Genomic DNA, 13,812 nt, shown 5'->3' on the forward strand with positions numbered 1-13,812 from the left:
ATTATACTTCATCTGCCATGCATTTGCCCACTCAACTAACCGATCCAAGTAACTCTGCAGCCTCATAGCATCCTCCTCGCAGCTCACACTGCCACCTAACTTAGTGTCATCCGTAAATTTGGAGATACTACATTTAATCCCCTCGTCTAAATCATTAATATGCAGTGTAAACAGCTGGGGCCCCAGCACAGAACCTTGCGGTACCCCACTAGTCACCGCCTGCCATTCTGAAAAGTACCCATTTACTCCTACTCTTTGCTTCCTGTCTGAGAACCATTTCTCAATCCATGTCAGCACACTACCCCCAATCCCACGTGCTTTAACTTTACACATTAATCTCTTGTGTGGAACCTTGTCGAAAGCCTTCTGAAAGTCCAAATATACCACATCAACTGGTTCTCCCTTGTCCACTCTACTGGAAACATCCTCAAAAAATTCCAGAAGATTTGTCAAGCATGAGTTCCCTTTCACAAATCCATGCTGACTTGGACCTATCATGTCACCTCTTTCCAAATGCGCTGCTATGACATCCTTAATAATTGATTCCATCATCTTACCCACTACCGATGTCAGGCTGACCGGTCTATAATTGCCTGTTTTCTCTCTCCCTCCTTTTTTAAAAAGTGGGGTTACATTGGCTACCCTCCACTCGATAGGAACTGATCCAGAGTCAATGGAATGTTGGAAAATGACTGTCGATGCATCCGTTATTTCCAAGGCCACCTCCTTAAGTACTCTGGGATGCAGTCCATCAGGCCCTGGAGATTTATTGGCCTTCAATCCCATCAATTTCCCCAACACAATTTCCCGATTAATAAGGATTTCCCTCAGTTCCTCCTCCTTACTAGACCCTCTGACCCTTCTTATATCCGGAATGTTGTTAGTGTCCTCCTTAGTGAATAACGAACCAAAGTACTTGTTCAATTGGTCCGCCATTTCTTTGTTCCCCGTTATGACTTCCCCTGATTCTGACTGCAGGGGACCTACATTTGTCTTTACTCACTTTTTTCTCTTTACATATCTATAGAAACTTTTGCAATCCGTCTTAATGTTCCCTGCAAGCTTCTTCTCGTACTCCATTTTCCCTGCCCTAATCAAACCCTTTGTCCTCCTCTGCTGAGTTCTAAATTTCTCCCAGTCTCCGGGTAACAGGGAGCTTCCTCTGTAGTTGCCGCAGTCGGACTTGTCCCTTTTGAAATCTCCCAGCATACTCTCCTCCCTCCAGATGAGAGAGATGAGGTCATGTATTCACACCAGTAGCGCCATACTTCAGTGCCTCAGCAGGGATTCCATCTGCTCCCGTAGCCTTGTTGTAATAAGCTGTCTTATGGCTTTTCTACCTCATGCAGTGTTGGGGTTTTACTGAGGTGGTAGCGGGTAGCATGCTGCGGGATGGAGTCAAGAACACTCAAGTCAAAGGCAGAGTCTCGATTGAGGAGATCTTTGAAATGCTCCTTCCAATGGGCCCTGACTGCCTCGCTGTCCTTGATGACTGTTTCCCCATTCTTGGCCAGCAGTGGGGTGGGGCCTTGGGTGTTTGGACCATAGGTGACCTTGACTGCGATGGTCTACAAAGGCCTTTGACACTGTCAACCACGAGGGTCTATGGAGCGTCCCCCTCCATTTCAGATGCCCCCAAAAGTTCATCATCATCCTCCGCCTGCTCCATGATGACATGCAGGCCGTGATCCTTACCAACAGATCCATTACAGACCCAATCCACGTCCAGACCGGGGTCAAATGGCTGCAACATCATCCCAACCCTCTTCTCAATCTTCCTCGCAGACATGCTCCACCTCACAGTCGACAAGCTCCCCGCTGAGTGGAACTAAACTACAGAACCAGTGGGAACCTGTTCAACCTGCGCCGTCTCCAGGCCAGGTCCAAGACCACCCCAACCTCAGCAGTCGAGCTACAGTGCGTGGACAACCCCTGCATCTGCGCACATACAGAGGCTGAACTCCAGGACATAATCGACGTATTTACTGAGGCGTATGAAAGTATGGGCCTTACGCTAAACATCCGTAAGACCAAGGTCCTCCACCAGCCTGTCCTCGCTGTACAGCACTGCCTGCCAGTCATCAAGATCCATGGTGCGGCTCTGGACAACCTGGACCATTTCCCATACCTTGGGAGCCTCTTATCAACAAGAGCAGACATTGACGACGAGATTCAACACCGCCTCCAGTGCACCAGTGCAGCCTTCGGCAGTCTGAGGAAAAGAGTGTTTGAAGACCAGGCCCTCAAAACTCAAGCTCATGGTCTACAGGGCTGTAGTAATACCTACCCTCCTGTATGGCTCAGAGACATGGACCATGCACAGTAGACACCTCAAGTCTCTGGAGAAATACCACCAATGATGCCTCCGCAAGATCCTACAAATCCCTTGGGAGGACAGTTGCACGAACATTTGTGTTCTCGCCAGGCCAACACCCCCAGCATTGAAGCACTGACCACACTTGATCAGCTCCGCTGGACAGGCCACATCGTTCGCATGCCAGACACGAGACTCCCAAAGCAAGCGCTCTACTCGGACCTCCTTCACGACAAACGAGCCAAAGGTGGGCAGCGGAAATGCTACAAGGACACCCTCAAAGCCTCCCTGAAAAAGTGCAGCATCCCCACTGACACCTGGGAGTCCCTGGCCAAAGATCGCCGTAAGTGGAGGAAGTGCATCCGGGAGGGCGCTGAGCACCTCGAGTCTCATCGCCGAGAGCATGCAGAAACCAAGCGCAGGCAGCGGAAAGAGCGTGCGGCAAACCTGTCCCACCCACCCCTTCCCTCAACGACTATATGTCCCACCTGTGGCAGAGACTGTGGTTCTCATATTGGACTGTTCAGCCACCTAAGGACTCATTTTTAAGAGTGGAAGCAAGTCTTCCTCGATTCTGAGGGACTACCTACGATGATGATAATGATGATGACATCTATGGGAAAATCAGTGACCCAGAGAGCTGTGGAGGCTGGATCAGTCAGAGATAGACAGAGTGATAAGGGAGTGAATGTTTATGGGGAGCAGACAGAAAAGGCGACAGATGGCCTGCTTCTGCTCTTATTTCTTATGTTCTTATGTTCTTATGTTCTTAACCTCAGAGTAGCACAGAGGCTGCATGCATAACATGACATAATTTGTCTATTATAATTAAATGACGTTACATTACTTTAACACTGCTTGACACATTACTCACGTGACGCAAGGGAGGGTTCTACGGCGGGTGGTGGCCGAGCGACTGTGGCTCCCGACAAGTGCCGCTGCACGCTCCTCAAGGTCAGTAAGCGATTGAATGTTAGCAGGGCCCCCTCCAGTGTGCCTCTGCTCCAACCAGTTGTTAGATATCTTCCTCTGCAAACGTGAAAAGAGCATGGCATAAGCTAATTGACTAGGTACTATCATGGAAAGACAACAGTTTTCAATGTTATATGCTAATAGAGTTTGTATCCACAATTAATACATGGTTCAACCAAAGATTGTGTTTAGGATCTAATGTTTGACACAAGCATCTCTCTCGACTACAATCTCCATTGAAGGGCTCCCGGGAGTGGTGGAATAAGGATAGCTGGTGAACACAGCAATGACAGGAGCTAATGTCCCAAAGTGTCCAGGGCAGACAGAAACATAGAAAATAGGTGCAGGAGTAGGCCATTCGGCCCTTCGAACCAGCACCACCATTCAAAATGATCATGGCTGATCCTGCAATATCAGTACCCCAGTCCTGCTTTTTCTCCATACCCCTTGATCCTTTTAGTCGTAAGGGCCACATCTAACACCTTTTTGAATATATCTAACGAACTGGCCTCAACAACTTTCTGTGGCAGAAAATTCCACAGGTTCACAATTCTCTGAGAGAAGAAGTTTCTCCTCATCTCAGTCCTAAATGGCTTACCTCTTATTCTTAGACAGTGACCCCTGGTTCTGGACTTCCCCAACATCGGGAACATTCTTCCTGCATCTAACCTGTCCAATCCCATCAGAATTTTATATATTTCTATGAAATTCCCTCTCATTCTTCTAAATTCCAGCGAATATAAGCCAAGTCGATCCAGTCTTTCTTTATATGTCAGTCCTGCCATTCCAGGAATTAGTCTGGTGAACCTTCGCTGCACTCCCTCAATAGCAAGAATGTCCTTCCTCAGATTAGGAGACCAAAACGGTACACAATATTCAAGGTGTGGCCTCACCAAGGCCCTGTACCATTGCAGTAAGACCTTCCTGCTCCTATACTCAAAATCCTCTCGCTATGAAGGCCAACATGCCATTTGCCTTCTTCACCGCCTGCTGTACCTGCATGCCAACTTTCAATGACTGATGTACCATGACACCTAGGTCTTGTTGCACCTCCCCTTTTCCTAATCTGTCACCATTCAGATAATATTCTGCCTTCCTGTTTTTGCCACCAAAGTGGATAACCTCACATTTATCCACATTATACTGCATCTGCCATGCATTTGCCCACTCACCTAACTTTCCAAGTCACCCTGCGGCCTCTTAGCATCCCCCTCGCAGCTCACACTGCCACCCAGCTTACTGTCACCTGCAAACTTGGAGATATTACATTCAATTCCTTCATTAATGTATATTCTAAATAGCTGGGGTCCCAGCACTGAACCTTGCGGTACCCCACTAGTCACTGCCTGCCATTCTGAAAAGGTCCCGTTTATTCCTACTCTTTGCTTCCTGTCTGCCAACCAGTTCTCTATCCACGTCAATACATTACCCCAATACCATGTACTTTAATTTTGCACACTAATCTCTTGTGTGGAACCTTGTCAAAAGCCTTTTGAAAGTCCAAATACACCACATCCACTGGTTCTCCCTTGTCCACTCTACTAGTTACATCCTCAAAAAATTCTAGAAGATTTGTCAAGCATGATTTCCCTTTCATAAATCCATGCTGACTTGGACCAATCCTGTTACTGCTTTCCAAATGCAGTTATTACATCTTTAATAATTGATTCCAACATTTTCCCCACTACCGATGTCAGGCTAACCGGTCTATAATTCCCTGTTTTCTCTCTCCCTCCTTTTTTAAAAAGTCGGGTTACATTAGCTACCCTCCAATTCATAGGAACTGATCCAGAGTCTATAAAATGTTGGAAAATGACCACCAGTGCATTCACTCTTTCTAGGGCCACTTCCTTGTACTCTGGGATGCAGACTATCAGGCCCTGGGGATTTATCGGCCTTCAATCCCATCAATTTCCCTAACACAATTTCCTGACTAATAAGGATTTTCTTCAGTTCCTCCTTCTCGCTAGACCCTCGGTCCCCTAGTTTTTCCGGAAGGTTATTTGTGTCTTCCTTCATGAAGACAGAACCAAAGTATTTGTTCAATTGGTTTGCCATTTCTTTGTTCCCCATTATAAATTGAGAGTGAGCAAGGGCAGCTCTCCCCCAGTCCAGGCTGGGTCACTGTGTAAGTGACAGCAGCTGGAGAGACTGACACTGTGAGGCTTAAAAGGGGCAGAGGTTCTGAGCCCTGTCCAGATCTTAGCAGTCAATATATGCAAGAATAACAAGTTTAATTTCAATCCGGGAGATTTATAATTACAATTTGCATCATTACAATTTAAAATCTATACTTACACTTGCCGAAGCAACCAGGCTGTTCCAGCGCTTGCGGCACTGGTCGGATCCCGTCATCTCGTGGGACGCCGACAACACCACATCGGCGCTCTCACCCCAGATTTTACGGTACGCCCACGGTGGGGCTTTCCCACACCCATCCTGGGTTAATTGGGCCCACCGGGATTGCACCTCCTGAACGAAGGCCTCGTTCACCTCTTCTGAGTAAGGCTGTGCCCTCCTCCTCCCCCCTCTACATCATGGACACTATTATTATCAGAAGAAGACATTTTGTTTTATCTCTTCTAATTTTGTTTTATCTCTCTAAATTCTCTCCTCTGCTTTCCTCGTCTCTGTCTCTCCTTTCCTTTCTCTCTCCTCTCGCTCTCTCTCCCCCTCCCTTTGCCTTCTGCGCATGCATGGATGACCCCTGACCTCCTGAATCACGGGAAAACTTGTTTGCAAAAAAAGACACATGCGCGGAAGGCAGTTGCTAGGGAAGCCTTGCCTTCCATATCGCTAAAGCCCATTTCACATCAACGGGCTATCGCCCTAAATAAAAAGCTGAAAGTAGCGATCCCAAAATGGGCAATGTTCCAGTGGTCCTGAAGGCTGGAACATCGTCCATTTTTTGGGCCCTAGCGATCTAAGTGGAAAGTCCAGACCCTAGAGTACTGTGAACAGTTTTGGTCTCCTTATTTAAGGAGGGATATATTTGCATTGGAGAAAGTTCACTAGGTTGATTCCTGAGATAAAGGGGTTGACTTATGAAGAAAGGTTGAACAGGTTGGGCCTATACTCATTGGAGTTTAGATGAATGAGAGGCGATCTTAATAAAACATAAGATAATGAGGGGGCACGACAAGGTAGATGCAGAGAGAATGTTTCCCCTCATGGGGGAATTGAGAACTAGGGGGCATAGTTTCAGAATAAGGGGTCGTCGATTTAGAACTGAGATGAGGAGGAATTTCTTCTCTCAAGGGGTCATAAATCTGTGGAAGTCACTGCCCCAGACAGCTGTGGAGGCTGGGTCATTGAATATATTTAAGGTGTAGATAGACATATTTTTGAGCGATAAGGGAGTAAAGGGTTATGGGGAGCGGGCAGGGAAGTGGAGCTGAGCCCAAGATCAGATCAGCCATGATCTTATTAAATGGCGGAGCGGGCTCGAGGGGACAAATGGCCTACTCCTGCTCCTATTTCTTATGTTCTTATGTTCTCTCAAATCCTCCACGGTCTCTAAATTGTCAGACTGCCTGTCCGACATTATGTTCTGGATGAGCAGAAATTTTCTCTATTTGAATATTGGAAAGATCGAAGCCACAAACTCCGTTCCCTAGCCACTGACTCCATCCCTCTCCCCAACCTCTGTCTGAGGCTGAATCACACTGTTCGCAACCTTAATGTCATATTTGACCCGGAAATTAGCTTTTGACCACATATCTGCAGCAAAACTAAGACCGCCTATTTCTACCTCTGTAACATCGCCCGTCTCCGCTCTTGCCTCAGCTCATCCGCTGCTGAAGCCCTTATCTGTCATGTATCTCACATTACTGTATATAATTGTATCTTACCATGCTATACATGACTGTAACTGGATATGACCTGTAACAATAAGCATACCTTACCACCAGGGGTGCAGTTGCAGGTGACACTCCATACCTGTCCCACTGTGGTATATAAAGGGAGGTCTCAGGCAAGTGCGGCACTGGAGAGCTGGAATTAAAGGTGCAGGTCCTGAGTGACCTTGACTTCAGCATGTGTCTCGTGTAAGTCAGTACATTAGAGTCAGGACCTAACAGTGGCAACGAATTACGGGATCACAGAATCCACAGAATAGCTACCAACAGCTCAGTTGAGAAATACAATGCTGGAGACAATTGGGATGACTTCATAGAAAGGCTCCAGCAAAGCTTTGTGACCAAAGACTGGCTGGGCGACAATAAGGCAGACAAACATAATAAGAACATAAGAACATAAGAATTAGGAACAGGAGTAGGCCATCTAGCCCCTCGAGCCTGCTCCGCCATTCAAAAAGATTATGGCTGATCTGGCCGTGGACTCAGCTCCGCTTACCCGCCCGCTCCCCATAACCCTTAATTCCCTTATTGGTTAAAAATCTATCTATCTGTGATTTGAATACAATCAATGAGCTAGCCTCAACTGCTTCCCTGGGAGGAGAATTCCACAGATTCACAACCCTCTGGGAGAAGAAATTCCTTCTCAACTCGGTTTTAAATTGGCTCCCCCGTATTTTGAGGCTGTGCCCCCTGGTTCTAGTCTCCCCGACTAGTGGAAACAACCTCTCTGCCTCTATCTTGTCTATCCCTTTCATTATTTTAAATGTTTCTATAAGATCACCCCTCATCCTTCTGAACTCCAACGAGTAAAGACCCAGTCTACTCAATCTATCATCATAAGGTAACCCCCTCATCTCCGGAATCAGCCTAGTGAATCGTCTCTGTACCCCCTCCAAGGCGAGTATATCCTTCCTTAAATAAGGTGACCAAAACTGCACGCAGTACTCCAGGTGCGGCCTCACCAATACCCTGTACAGTTGCAGCAGGACTCCCTGCTTTTGTACTCCATCCCCTCTTGCAATGAAGGCCAACATTCCATTCGCCTTCCTGATTACCTGCTGCACCTGCAAACTAACTTTTTGGGATTCATGCACAAGGACCCCCAGGTCCCTCTGCACCGCAGCATGTTGTAATATCTCCCCATTCAAATAATATTCCCTTTTATTGTTTTTTTGTCCAAGGTGGATGACCTCACATTTTCCGACATTGTATTCCATCTGCCAAACCTTAGCCCATTCGCTTAACCTATCTAAATCTCTTTGCAGCCTTTCACTGCCCTCTACACAACCCGCTTTCCCACTAATCTTTGTGTTTTCTGCAAATTTTGTTACACTACAGTCTGTCCCCTCCGCCAGGTCATCTATGTATATTGTAAACAGTTGTGATCCCAGCACCGATCCCTGTGGCACACCACTAACCACCGATTTCCAACCTGAAAAGGACCCATTTATCCCGACTCTCTGCTTTCTGTTAGCCAGCCAATTCTCGATCCTTGCTAATACATTTCCGCTGACTCCGCGTACCTTTACCTTCTGCAGTAACTCGGGGAGGTAGTGACGAAAAATAACAATACAGGACTCTTTCGAGGCCCTGTAATTGGAATGAGTACACTTTAAATCCTTTCGCCTCTCGCCGACTGCCGCTGCCTGTGGAACACCCGCTGGGCCTTTTGTAGGCCTCACCACGCTGCTCCCGCCTCTCGCCGACTGCCGCTGAGAGCCCATCTCTTGACCAGCTGTGGCTTGAAAACATGCGCTTTAATGAAAGACCTGCTGGCACCCGAGAAACCAGCAAGCAAGTCATTTGAGGAGTTGAGCACACTGGTGAGAAACCACCTGAAACCAGCGAGCAGCCAGACACAGGTTCGACAACTACAGACGCTGTGTGGGCCAAAGCATACTCGACTTCATGGTAAAACTTCGGAGGCTGTCTAATTCATGTGAGTTCCCCGATGAACTAAGGAGAGAAGTACTGAGAGACTTTTTTATTGAAGGAATAGGCCATGCAGGCATATTCTGAAAGCTTATAGAGACAAAGAACTTGACTCTAGAGGCAGCAGCACTGGTCGCACAGACGTTCTTGGCAGGCGAAGAAGAAACGAGGTTGATCTATACTTCGGGTACGACAACCAACGAGGCATCGGAACAAGGGGTTCACATTGTGAAACAAATCGCTACCCCCACACACAGACAAAGGCAGGAGAGCAGGCCTTCAACAGCAGACAGTGGCGCCAGAAGCCATCAAAATCAAGGGCCACATGAACGGCCGATCACACCTCATCAACCCACAATGCGAGCAATCAACAACAGATTGAGAGAAGCTCAAGGGAGATCAGCCAGACGCAGCTCATCCTTCGGAAACAATGGAAACGGTCTGTGTTGGAGATGTGGGGGAAGGCACTCAACCAGCATTTCAGCATGCCGTTTGCAGAAACTGCAACTACACAGGGCATCTGGCTCGCATGTGCAGAAAAACAGCAGCTCGACTGGTATACGAATCCGAAGGGTCGGAAAGTGGACCAGAAGACGGTTGGAACAGTGCACAGGACACCGAGATACAGCGAGTTAACATGATCAATCTCCACTGTTCTTACACCAAGACGCCTCCAATTATGATGAGGGTTCTACTCAATGGGATACCCGTCAACATGGAACTGGACACGGGGGCCAGTCAATCCCTCATGAGCAGTCAACAATTTGAACAGCTGTGGCCGCACAAAAGCAACAGACCAAAACTCACAAAGATCGACACCAAACTAAGGACCTATACTAAAGAAATCGTCCCAGTCCTTGGCAGCGCCATGCTCTCAGTCACACACAAAGAGATGGTGCACCGACTTTCCCTGTGGATTGTCCCCGGGGATCACCCAGCCCTGTTGGGGAGAAGCTGGCTAGCAGTACTTAATTGGAAATGGGATGATGTTCACGCCATGTCGTCAGAGGAACGGACCTCCTGCTCAACAGTTCTAAGCCGTTTTGAACATCTCTTTCTGCCAGGTGTGGGCACCTTCAAAAGGGCTAAAGTTAGAATCTACATCACACAGAATGCCAGACCGGTCCATCACAAGGCTAAAGCTGTGCCTTATGTGATGAGGGAAAAGATTGAAAACGAATTGGATCGACTTCTGCGGGAAGGCATAATTTCTCCCGTGGAATTCAGCAACTGGGCATCGTCCCCATCGTCCCCGTCATGAAGCCTGATGGATCCGTGCGAATCTGTGGGGATTACAAGTCTACCATAAACAGAGTTTTCCTACAGGACCAATACCCGCTGCCCAAAGCGGAGGACCTATTTGCCACGTTGGCTGGAGAAAAACATTTCTTGAAACTTGACCTCACATCTGCAGATATGATGCAAGAACTGACTGAAGAGTCTAAGCTACTCACCACCATCAACACACATCAAGGCCTTTTTGTGTACAATCGATGCCCATTCGTCATCAGGTCGGCAGCTGCTATATTCCAGTGCAACATGGAAGGTCTGCTCAAGTCCATCCCGGGGACAGTTGTGTTTCAAGATGACATACTCATCACGGGCAGGGACACCGACTCTCATCTCCGCAATCTTAAGGAAGTACTAAGTCGATTGGATCGGGTAGGCCTAAGAGTTAAGAAATCCAAGTGTCTGTTTCTCGCGCCTGAGGTTGAATTTTTGGGCAGAAGGATTGCCGCTGATGGAATCCGCCCAACCGAATCCAAAACCGAAGCGATTCGCCTGGCACCCAGGCCCCGGAATGTCTCGGAACTGCGCGCCTCTCATAGAAACATAGAAACATAGAAACATAGAAACTAGGTGCAGGAGTAGGCCATTCGGCCCTTCTAGCCTGCACCGCCATTCAATGAGTTCATGGCTGAACATGCAACTTCAGTACCCCATTCCTGCTTTCTCACCATACCCCTTGATTCCCCTAGTAGTAAGGACTTCATCTAACTCCTTTTTGAATATATTTAGTGAATTGGCCTCAACAACTTTCTGTGGTAGAGAATTCCACAGGTTCACCACTCTCTGGGTGAAGAAATTCCTCCTCATCTCGGTCCTAAATGGCTTCCCCCTTATCCTTAGACTGTGTCCCCTGGTTCTGGACTCCCCCAACATTGGGAACATTCTTCCTGCATCTAACCTGTCTAACCCCGTCAGAATTTTAAACGTTTCTATGAGGTCCCTCTCATTCTTCTGAACTCCAGTGAATACAAGCCCAGTTGATCCAGTCTTTCTTGATAGGTCAGTCCCGCCATCCCGGGAATCAGTCTGGTGAAACTTCGCTGCACTCCCTCAATAGCAAGAATGTCCTTCCTCAGGTTAGGAGACCAAAACTGTACACAATACTCCAGGTGTGGCCTCACCAAGGCCCTGTACAATTGTAGCAACACCTCCCTGCCCCTGTACTCAAATCCCCTCGCTATGAAGGCCAACATGCCATTTGCTTTCTTAACCGCCTGCTATACCTGCATGCCAACCTTCAATGACTGATGTACCATGACACCCAGGTCTCTTTGCACCTCCCCTTTTCCTAATCTGTCACCATTCAGATAATAGTCTGTCTCTCTGTTTTTACCACCAAAGTGGATAACCTCACATTTATCCACATTATACTTCATCTGCCATGCATTTGCCCACTCACCTAACCTATCCAAGTCGCTCTGCAGCCTCATAGCATCCATCTCGCAGCTCACACTGCCACCCAACTTAGTGTCATCCGCAAATTTGGAGATACTACATTTAATCCCGTCGTCTAAATCATTAATGTACAGTGTAAACAGCTGGGGCCCCAGCACAGAACCTTGCGGTACCCCACTAGTCACTGCCTGCCATTCTGAAAAGTCCCCATTTACTCCTACTCTTTGCTTCCTGTCTGACAACCAGTTCTCAATCCATGTCAGCACACTACCCCCAATCCCATGTGCTTTAACTTTGCACATTAATCTCTTGTGTGGGACCTTGTCGAAAGCCTTCTGAAAGTCCAAATATACCACATCAACTGGTTCTCCCTTGTCCACTCTACTGGAAACATCCTCAAAAAATTCCAGAAGATTTGTCAAGCATGATTTCCCTTTCACAAATCCATGCTGACTTGGACCTATCATATTACCTCTTTTCAAATGCACTGCTATGACATCCTTAATAACTGATTCCATCATTTTACCCACTACCGATGTCAGGCTGACCGGTCTATAATTGCCTGTTTTCTCTCTCCCTCCTTTTTTAAAAAGTGGGGTTACATTGGCTACCCTCCACTCCATAGGAACTGATCCAGAGTCAATGGAATGTTGGAAAATGACTGTCAATGCATCCACTATTTCCAAGGCCACCTCCTTAAGTACTCTGGGATGCAGTCCATCAGGCCCTGGGGATTTATCGGCCTTCAATCCCATCAATTTCCCCAACACAATTTCCCGACTTCTCAGGTTACTCAATTACTTTGGGAACTTTATGCAGAACTTGAGCACGCTGCTGGAGCCTCTCCACGTGCTACTCAGAAAGGGGTGCGATTGGTTTTGGGGGGACGCCCAAGAACGCACCTTCAATAAAGCACGCAACCTTCTATGTTCCAAGAGTGCTTTAGCCTTTTTTGACCCAGGTAAAAAGTTAGTCCTTACGTGTGATGCGTCAGTGTACGGGGTCGGGTGCGTTTTACAGCACATCAATGATGCGGGTAAATTGCAGTCCGTTGCTTATGCCTCCAGGTCACTTTCACGGGCGGAGCGTGGGTACGGTATGGTTGAGAAGGAGGCGCTCGCATGCGTGTACAGTGTCAAAAAGATGCACCAATATCTTTTCGGGGCCAAGTTTGCGTTAGAAACCGACCACAAACCCCTCACGTCCCTACTATCCGAGTGCAAGGCAATCAATGGCAACGCCTTGGCGCGCATTCAGCGGTGGGCACTCATGCTGGCGGCTTACGACTACACGATAAGGCACAGACCAGACACAGACAACTGTGCCGATGCGCTTAGCAGGCTACCCCTGGCGACCACAGAAGGGTCCGACGAATAGGACTGTGAGATGGTCATGGCAATCAATGCCTTTGAATCCACAGGTTCGCCCATGACGGCTCGCCAAATCAGAGCCTGGACAACCAGCGACCCCACGTTATCTCTAGTTAAAAGATGCGTTTTAACCAGTGGCTGGGCAGAGGCTCACGATGCCTGCCCCGAGGAAGTCAAACCCTTCCATAGGCGCGTGCATGAACTCTCACTACAGGCAGACTGCCTGATGTGGGGCAGCCGAGTAGTTATGCCCTTACGAGGCAGGGAGGCATTTGTCCGGGAGCTCCATCGCGAGCACCCGGGGATCGTCCTTATGAAGGCCATAGCCAGATCTCATGTCTGGTGGCCTGGCATTGACGCGGACTTGGAACTCTGCGTCCGTCGGTGCACCATTTGTGCCCAACTCAGTAATGCCCCCAGGGAGGCCCCCCTAAGCCCCTGGCCGTGGCCCACCAAACCGTGGTCGCGGGTGCATGTCGACTATGCGGGCCCATTCATGGGCAAAATATTCCTCGTAGTCGTTGATGCATTTTCAAAATGGATCGAGTGCACCATTTTAAACTCGAGCACCACCTCCACCGCTGTGGAGAGCCTTAGAACCATGTTTGCAATGCACGGCATTCCTGATATATTGGTCAGTGATAATGGTCCGTGCTTCACCAGCGCAGAATTTCACGATTTT

This window comes from Pristiophorus japonicus, chromosome 4 (assembly GCF_044704955.1).
Source record: "Pristiophorus japonicus isolate sPriJap1 chromosome 4, sPriJap1.hap1, whole genome shotgun sequence".
NCBI classification, from domain to species: Eukaryota; Metazoa; Chordata; class Chondrichthyes; family Pristiophoridae; genus Pristiophorus; species Pristiophorus japonicus.